Below are 9597 nucleotides of genomic sequence, written 5' to 3' on the forward strand. Positions count from 1 at the left end.
TTGCATTTGGTAATCTATAAATTAATAAATTTAAACTTAAAATAACCTCTCTGTGGATCGATCTCGTATTTACGAAATATATTACTTGCAGACAACCTACACTTGGGTGAATTATAATTTAAGTAGTAGCAAGTTTTTGGCGCCGTTGCCGGAGAGGTATAAATTAAGTTTATATTTGTTAATTATGTTTTATTTATAAGTATTGTTTTTTTTTTGTATGAGTAATTGGAGTCGAAAAAAAAGTGGTAGACTTATTCGAGTATCTGAAAATAATTTCAACATGGATGATAATTCAAATAATCAAGATAATGATAACAATAAAAATAATAATAATAATCAAGAACATGATCAATTAAGAACACTTAGGCACCATATGAACCCTATTAGAACTAGTGCTCGATCTTGTTTAGTTTTTCCTCCTGATGCATCTAATTTCAACTTTAAACCTCAAATTATTCAACTTTTACCAAATTTTCATGGCTTAGATTCTGAAAATCCATATTTACGGGAGAAGGCCCATAGGGAGCCCATTTATGGGAAAAGCCCCCAAAAAGAGCCCGTCTATGGGAGAAGGCCCCCGAGGGAGCTAGTCTGTAGAACCCGTAAATTTTTCTACGTATAAGCCATGCATAATTCCAGTATTTAAATTTAAAATGATTTTATTTCATGAGTATTTAAATTCTTTTCTTTAAATTATTTATTTCATGCAGTAGTTTAATTACTATCTTTTCAGTTAAATAAGTGAGGCCGGACTGGAGTTGGAGTAAAGAGATAAAATTTAATATTTAGAAAACATTCCTAGAATTTATTTAAGATAAATAATAATTTATTTTTATAAAAAAGAAAGTTTAAGAATTTAATTAATTAATTTGAGATAAGAAGTAAATAAATTCTTTTATGTCCGATAATTTAATTAAAAGCCTAAAATAAAATATGTAACCAATTGAGATAAGTTAATCTAGGTTTATTTTATTTAATAAATTATAACTTAACATGTTAGCAATTTAATTTAAAGATTTAGCCATGCATACAAAATAATGTCTATCCTAAAGTAATTTATTAATTCACTAAAATATTTAATGGGTAGATAAAACAATAAAGATTTAAAATTCAATAATTAAGAAATATTTTCCCACTTCATTTACTTAGATAAAATCGGCCACTCTTGTTGAGATTTAATATTGATTGCCAACTCACCACCTTGATTCATCTCCATACTCTTTATTTGGTAGATAATCCCCTTCTTTTTAATCTCCACTAATTATCAATTAAACAATATTCTCCCATGATTTGGTAGACTAAAATTCGGCCAACACCTCTCCCATACCCTCTCAAATCCCTTGATATCACACCCCATTTCCTTATCTCTCAAACTCAAGGATAGAAAGATTTTAATTGCCATTCAAACTCTCCAATTAATTAGTAGACTTCCCTTATTTCCCTAGCCATTTTCTCCCTCACCATTCGAAAATTCTGAAGATTTTCAGCAAGAAAATCGTGAGCCTTCAACCAAGAAACAAGAAAGAAAATCACTCCGTCTCCTCCGCGCCGTGCCGTCGAAATGTTTGTTTTCTTATTCAAACAAATTTCAGGCATGTATATGTCCTTCTTTTCTCTTCAATCAAGTCATAATAACATTTTTTTACACATAACATGATCATGATTTCCATGGCAAAACCGAATTTGGACAGCAACTTTCAAGAAAAATTCTGCACAGATTTTTTCCCTTCATGCTTCACGTTTTTGTTGGTTTTGTGGTTTCAGGTGGTTGGCTCGATTCCAGGGGCTCGAGGCTGCATCTAGACATGTACTAGGACATGTTAGGGTCGTGATAGTCCATTGGTACCATCCCCTACACGCTGGAGGAAGAGATTTGACAGCAACACTTCATGTTGCAATTGTTGAGTTTCGAAAATTCTGTTTTTGGATGGTTCAAGGAGGTTCGAATCTTGGTTGGCTTTTAGGCCTGTAACCATGGTTGGGACCCTTCCTTGACATGTCTAGGACGTGACCAAGATGCCCTTTCATGGCTTGGTTCACGTCCCCATTGGTTTTTAAAATAAACAAGACAAGTGGCCCTTCGGTTTTAAATTTCTGGTTTTGGTTGTGTGAGTTGGGTTTCGAATTTTTGGTGTCAAGTGGGTTGTGATTGGCTTCTAGCCCTTAACCATGATGCATGCAGCACCTTAGCATGTCTCTCATGGACCATGGTTAACCTCATAGACATTGGATCCTTCATTTGACAGCAAAATAAACAACACCCCCACGCGTGCTCAATGGCGTCTCAGGTGGAACTTCATATTTGTCGTAGGTGTTGGGTGGGATTGTGGTTGGCCTAGGGACCTTAGCCATGGTTTAAACCATACCTTAGGATGTTGGTAAGAGGCTCTGGTCGGTTGTTCAAGCCCCCAATGACCAATAGTCTCGAAAACGAAGCATGGTAACCCAACAATGGCTGCTGCATTTTCTGGACAGCAGCTTGATGCTTCGGTTCAGAGGCTCGTTCGAGTTCTTAGTTGGCTTTTAGCCTATGGTCTTGGACTAGACAGCGCCTCATTGAGTAAGAAAGGTCGTGTTTTTGGCCGTTTGTGATTCGGATCATTTTAGAAGTCGTGCGAGAGTTTACGGTGCAATGTGCCAAAGTGACTCTCGAAAGAGCGTTTCATGTTTTGGCCTCCATTCACCAAGATTTCGACTTGTACCATTTTAGGAGCATTATTTCATCATTTTAGATGTATTTTAATCATGACTAAATGATGGTTCGGTGATGGTTCGGGTTGGCACGGAGTCATGATTAAATACTAAGTTAGTTGGGCGTAAATGTCTCATTTTTGGAGTCAATTACAAAGCTTGGTCACTATAAATCATTTGCATATGTTTCATGTTAGATTTTAGTCGCAGCGAGCCTGGGAGCGATCCAACCCAATCAGTAAAATTTTTACATGATATTTAATGATGTTCTTTAATTATATTACGTGCAAAATATTCATTTTGAGATTTATGCGATATTGATTGTGATCACTTTACTATCATGGGATTATTACTTCACCCGGTCGTCAGTTACTGGTCAGTTCAGTTTTGTACCACCCAGTATACTGTGGCATTAGTCTGATCAGACGATTAGTATTTCACCCGGTCGTCAGTTACCGGTCTCGGTCGTTAGTTACCGTTCAGTTCAGTTCAGGGGCCACTTGCGTAGACCATAATCTCACCAGAAAATTATTACTAGCTATTTCATTACAGGGCTCTACGAGGCAAACATTTCACTTACTACTTTCATTTCAGTTCAGTTCAGTTATGCACGTAATATTAATTATTCATGATACGATTTCAGTTCAGTGATGCACGCATTACAATTAGTCATGACATGATATTTTCTTTCGCATGCGATTTTATTATTATTACTTGTTATTTACGATATATGCATGCTGAGTATTTAGACTCACTAGACTTGATTGTTGTAGGTACTGATGAGTTCGGGACCGAGGGCGGGGACCAGTGAGCCATCGAGGGTCGGCAGTAGTGGAATCCGAGGATCTCATTTTCAGCATTTACTATTTTTAGGCTCAAACATTTTCCCGTTGATTGGATTATTTTTAATTATTATTTTGCAAACAAACATTTACTTCCGCTGCTATTTTGAATATCAAACTTTATTTATTAGTTTATTTAGGAATGAGGCATTTTAATTAGTTAAAGAGAAAATTTTAAATTTTTCCGCAAATTTTCAAGTATGAATTTAGAGGTCGTTACATAGTCGATTTAACAAAAACTGTCACTATAATAGCGACGGTTTATCCTATAACCGTCGCTAATCCAACCGTTTTTTTTGTAGTGGAAGATAACAGCGCTGGGCAGCGAGTTGCTGTTGATGAGAGAAAGCGGAATCCTGCTGATTTGCTTTATGGAAGGTGAAAACTTCTGCAACCATTGGACTGACATAGTTATCTGGCCCTCGTACTCTTGAATGAAGAAGTTCATTTTTTTTTTGTCAGGCCTCAAATCCCAGCGAGCCATTCTTTGAAATCCCCTGGGGTCCTGGGAGACCTGGATAGCACATTGAATACAGTGCCATGAGTGCTCAATACTTGACACATACATTTGATAGCACATTGATCTTCCCTCATCATGAAAATGAGAAATCTCCTGGGGTCCTGGGAGACCTGGATAGCACATTGATCTTCCCTCATCATGAAAATGAGATTGCTCAAAGTTGTCCGGCTTTCTCCGAAATGAAAGTTAGTTATTAGATACATAATGGTTTTGTCACGACGAATGATGAGAAAATGTCTATATCACTTGCAAACTTCTTCACCATACATGAGGTAAAAGATATTAAGAATGTTATCTTCCATTCGATTCCTTTGGACATGCATATATGCTCATGGCTATTTTTGATAAAATATTCTTTTGTAGGTTACCGAGTTACACCATCCTCTTGCACTGCGACATTTCTTGTTGGGAACTCATTATCGTTCCCCTGTTAGTTATTCAATTTCTCGAAGCTATTTTCTATTTTTATCAGGTGGGCAATTCTCTCTTCCATAGAATGTCCATTGAATCATGTTTGCTATTGGACATTTGAGTTTTAAATGGGTGCCTCAGGGCTCGAGTCTGTCTTTGTGTTCGTTTTTTTTTTTATGGTCCATATCACTCAATCTATCACAGCTGAAGAGCTTGTGTGTGTTGGTTACTTCAGTTCTTTGAATGGTAATTTCTTCGTCCAACAATTGTTGTTTATGATTTTCATCTTTAAATATATTGGTGCTCGTGACATAGTCTGTAACTCCCCAGATTCGACGATTGTTCCTACTGTACCAAGATGAGTTTTTCCAGCTTGCTTATGTCCTTACTCACATGCACCATACGAAACTTCTCTAGGGGTCACTCATTCCAGAATTTACTCAAGTCAAGCACGTTAACTTTGGAGTTCTTATGTGATGAGCTCCCGAAAAAATATGCACATTCTTGACATGAGTAGTACCTATCAAATCTTTTAAGCACTCTTCAACTACACAGTCTCATACCTGATCAGTTTTGGAATCATACTCATTCCATTGAAAGATCGGTTCATTCATGTTCATTTCGCTTAGAACCCTGTCAGGAGCCGCTCATTGTCCGTGTAACCTCATGATATCGACGATCGGTCCCTGCCTTCTTCGAACCCGAGCGTCACATTATCTGACTTTCCAATGTTCTTAGTTTAATGCATTTTTCTCTATGCACACCAAGATTTATGGTTGATCTTCCCATGATTGTAAAATAAAAACATAACATGCAGATATCCATTCAATGCAAGATTATATTATTGTTTCCTTTTAACAGTTTGATGGTTTTGTTTAAAAAAATTTTCAGAGACTTTGCTAGAAGCGGACCATATTAAATTCATCTCTTCAAGAAGCTTTGAGATTCATGAATATAGCTCAGTGAACATGCTCAAGGCGGGGATTTGTAATTGACAATGCAATCTATTTTCATGAGCATGCCTGTGTCCACATGCTTCATATAAAAGTTAATTTTTTTCCTTTAATATATTCCAGAAGAAACATCAGAAGCAACAACAATTATCAACAATGAAGTCCTTGGTCGATTTAGAGGAAAATGTGAAAGAAGTCTTTGATGTTCTCCGATCACTCTCCAATTCGAGTTACACACTCTTACCTTTTTATCGCCCTTATTTTTCACCTTATATTGGTTCTGAAGCAACTTAATGATAGAGCTTTGAAAAGGGCCTCACTGACTGAAGAAGACGTCGTGCATTCAATGGAAGAAAGGATCATAGCCGGGAAAAGCGAAAAGTAAGAATTAATATAATAGATTAGGATGGAGACGGAGGATATAGGATCCTACCCAAACTCGACTCATTAGAATCCCTAGTTAATGGAAATAAGGAAGGAGGAAACAGTTTAGAGGCTATGCGTTCCCGCGCGACTCCCTTGTTCAATTCTACATGTTTTATTGTTTGATCTTACAATTGTTTCATAATTTTTATTTATTAAAAAAAATATTTGTTTACTCTTACTGGTTTGTTAATATCGGTAGGTTAGAAATTAAATTTTTATCTTCAGTTTGATGAATTGTCTGCTTCTTCCGAATTTTTGCTTGCTTTGATTATTGTAAACATCAATAATAGGAATTATTCATATGTTAGATTCATTATATTTTGTGATATTGAAGGTGTTTGATAAATATTGTTTAATTGCTTATACGGTCACATTGATTCACATCTTATATTGTGAAGATTAACTTCCATTTTGGAAAGACGTTGTGTACTCTATGATGTTGCGGATGAGTCTGTTGATCATCTCTGTTTTAGGTTGCTCCGTCTCTAGGTGCTTATGGGACGGAGTCCGCGAAAAGTCTTCATGATAACGATCTAAAAAACGCTCGAATAATATATAAAAAAAACATTTCGTTGTACTTCCATGATATTTTATTTTTTAAATCGAATTATATATGTTTGTATTCTGCATATGCTATATCTACATGACATATATTATGATGACCTAGTTTGCTAGTTCATCTGTTTTGTATTCTGTATCGTCTAAATATGCCTGGAGTATTTTATATTTGGATTTTTACTCGTAAATAATTTGATTTACAAATTTTAACAAAAAAAAGATCTAAGATGATGGAATAACTACCAAAAGATAAAATGGAGAATGAATCGATGATCAAGAAGAAATAACAATTATCAATCAACTCAAAAATGTTTCCACAAAGCAAATATGCTCACACTTCCTCATATGCAATAAATAAAATTTCTTTTATAATGAGCAACTGAAATATACACGATGTATAATATTTCATTAATTTTTCTTTTTGAAAAGTGAACTAATTTATTTAATGTTTGATGCTTTTATTATTAGAATTTAATTTCTTATTAAAGAAATCAATTATCAAAGGAAACCAAGATGCCAAGTTTAGTTAATTATTATAAAGTTTTTTTTTTTTGGTATCGAGAGTTGAAGTTATTATATATATGAGTAGGTCTTTTGGGAGACGGTCTCACGGTTCTTTATTCGTGAGACGAGTCAACCATGCTCATATTTACTGTAAAAATTATTACTTTTGACATAAAAAAAATAATATTTTTTTAGATGTGACCCAAATAGAATATTCGTCTCACAAAATTAACCTGTGAGACCATCTCACATGAGTTTTTGTGTATATATATCTTGACAAATAACCAGAGAATCACATAAGATGCACATGCATAAATATGCCAAATAGAATTATTTTTATAATAATTTTTAACGAAAAGATATATAGATAAATATGTAGAAGAGAATATAATTTCTACTAAAAGAGAAAATTGTTGAAATAATTAGTGATATTGAAAATTATATGTTCGTATCCTTTACTCTTCTTGTTTATTGTTTTATTAATTTTTAAAACCTACATTATTCGAAGTCTTAGATTTAACATTTTTAAATTGTTATGTCTTAATAATAAGTAAATAATATATGGAAAAAATCTTATTTCGAAAATTATATTCCATTCATCCCAAAAATATAGGATTGTTTTCTTTTTCACATATGTTAAAAAGTCATTAGAAAAAAAAACTTCCTATTTTTCACATATTCAATTCATTAAAAAAAATGGTTGCACGTTATCAAAGACTTAATTAACAAAATTATAATAGTAAAAAATTTTAAAAAAATACTAAATATAAAAACTGGACTATATATAGTTTAGAATAATCGCTTTGCCAACACAACATTAAGGTCGTTCCCTTCATTCTACTATGCTGACCCTGATCGTGGCACTTATTGGAATGGTGAAATCAAGGAGGAAACTCGGCCTTTGGCATAATTTATGAGGAATGTACCCATGTTCTTCGGATCCAATTCGATCCTTCTACAAAAAAGAGAAGGAATCCTATGTAAAAGGAGCGAAATGACTATTACATTATCCTTTTTTAGTCTGAACTCTGGACCAATTTCAAGGCCGCAAAGTTACGAGCAATTATAGAAATGTGACTTTTGTCGAAAGATAATTTGGCATGCATAAAGGATGTCTTTGATATATGGCTGTAAATTTCCTTTGTCTGTTCGTAAAATCATAATTCTTAATTATAGTTATTAGAAATATATAGCTGAATTTTGAATTAAGAAATGGTAAGAAAATTGGTTCATATCAAAGAAAGAAAAAAACATGTAGGAAATGACGACGGCCATTGCCTACAATTTTTGACAAAAGATATATATGACACCTCAACTTTAGAAAATTGTATGGAATTTACGTGTACTGATTTTGGGCACTACAGTTCCTCCCCCACTTATAAAAATTTCGTCCTCGAAATTAAATCTTACCAAACAACTCTGGATAGCGACTTCTTATATCAGCTTCGGTCTCCCAAGTGGCCTCCTCCACTGATTGATTTAGCCACCTGACTTTGACTAGTTGGGTCACCTTGTTCCGAAGCCTACGCTCCTGTCAGTCTAGGATTTGAACAGGTCTTTCCTCGTAAGACAGGTCTAGAGCAAACTGCAACGGCTCGTAGCTTAGCACATGCGAAGGATTCGCTAGGTACTTCCTCAGCATCGAGACGTGGAACACATTGTGTACCCCGGCCAGATTCGGCGGAAGGGCAACACGATACGCTAGTGTCCCAACTCTGTCAAGAATCTCGAACGGTCCAATAAACCTCGGACTCAACTTGCCTCTTTTCCCAAACCTCATAACACCCTTCATAGGTGCTATCTTCACAAAAACGAGATCACCCACGGCAAACTCGAGATCTCTCCTTCTCCTATCAGCATAGCTCTTCTGACGGCTCTGGAAGGTCTTCATTCTGTCTCGAATCTTGACCACCACATCTGTAGTCTGCTGAACTATCTATGGCCCAAGTTCTGCTCTCTCTTCGACTTCATCCCAATGAATCGGCGATCTGCACTTTCTTCCGTACAATGCCTCATAGGGAGCCATACTANGGCGATCTGCACTTTCTTCCGTACAATGCCTCATAGGGAGCCATACCAATAAATGCTTGGAAACTGTTGTTGTATGTAAACTCCACTAGAGGTAGCTTCGATTCCCACGTCCCTTGGAAATCGATCATACATGCTCGCAATAGATCCTCCAAAATCTGAATCACTCGCTCAGACTGTCCCTCTGTCTGTGGGTGAAACGTTGTACTGAATAGCAACTTCGTCCCCATGGCTGCATGTAGGCTCTTCCAGAAGGACGATGTAAACCTTGGATCCCTGTCGGACACAATGGAAACTGAGATCCCATGCAATCGAACGATCTATCTGATATAAAGCTCCGCATACTGCGTCATGGAGAAAGTCGTCTTCACTGGCAAGAAGTGCGCTGATTTAGTGAGTCGGTCCACGATAACCCAAATGGCATTGTATCCTCTGACTGGCCTTGGCAACCCAATAACAAAATCCAAAGTAATATTCTCCCATTTCCACTCTGGGATAGGGAGTGGCTTAAGCATCCCTGCTAGTCTCTGGTGTTCTGCTTTCACCTGTTGACAAGTGAGGCATTCAGACACAAATCTGCGGATGTCTCTCTTCATCCCTGGCCATCAATACAAGATCTGCAGGTCTTTGTACATCTTGGTACCTCCTGGGTGGATTGAATACG

The 9597-nt window shown here is 36.0% G+C and overlaps 1 long non-coding RNA gene across 1 annotated transcript; it reads left to right on the top strand.

The window, feature by feature from the left end:
• Positions 1-3859: 3859 nt before the first annotated feature.
• LOC140965149 (uncharacterized) lies at positions 3860-6080 on the top strand. The gene is made up of 3 exons (XR_012172980.1): positions 3860-4325; positions 4417-5257; positions 5356-6080. It is a non-coding gene; the product is annotated as an uncharacterized lncRNA (long non-coding RNA).
• The last annotated feature ends 3517 nt before the right edge of the window (positions 6081-9597 follow it).

This window comes from Primulina huaijiensis, chromosome 18 (assembly GCF_012295235.1).
Source record: "Primulina huaijiensis isolate GDHJ02 chromosome 18, ASM1229523v2, whole genome shotgun sequence".
NCBI lineage: Eukaryota > Viridiplantae > Streptophyta > Magnoliopsida > Lamiales > Gesneriaceae > Primulina > Primulina huaijiensis.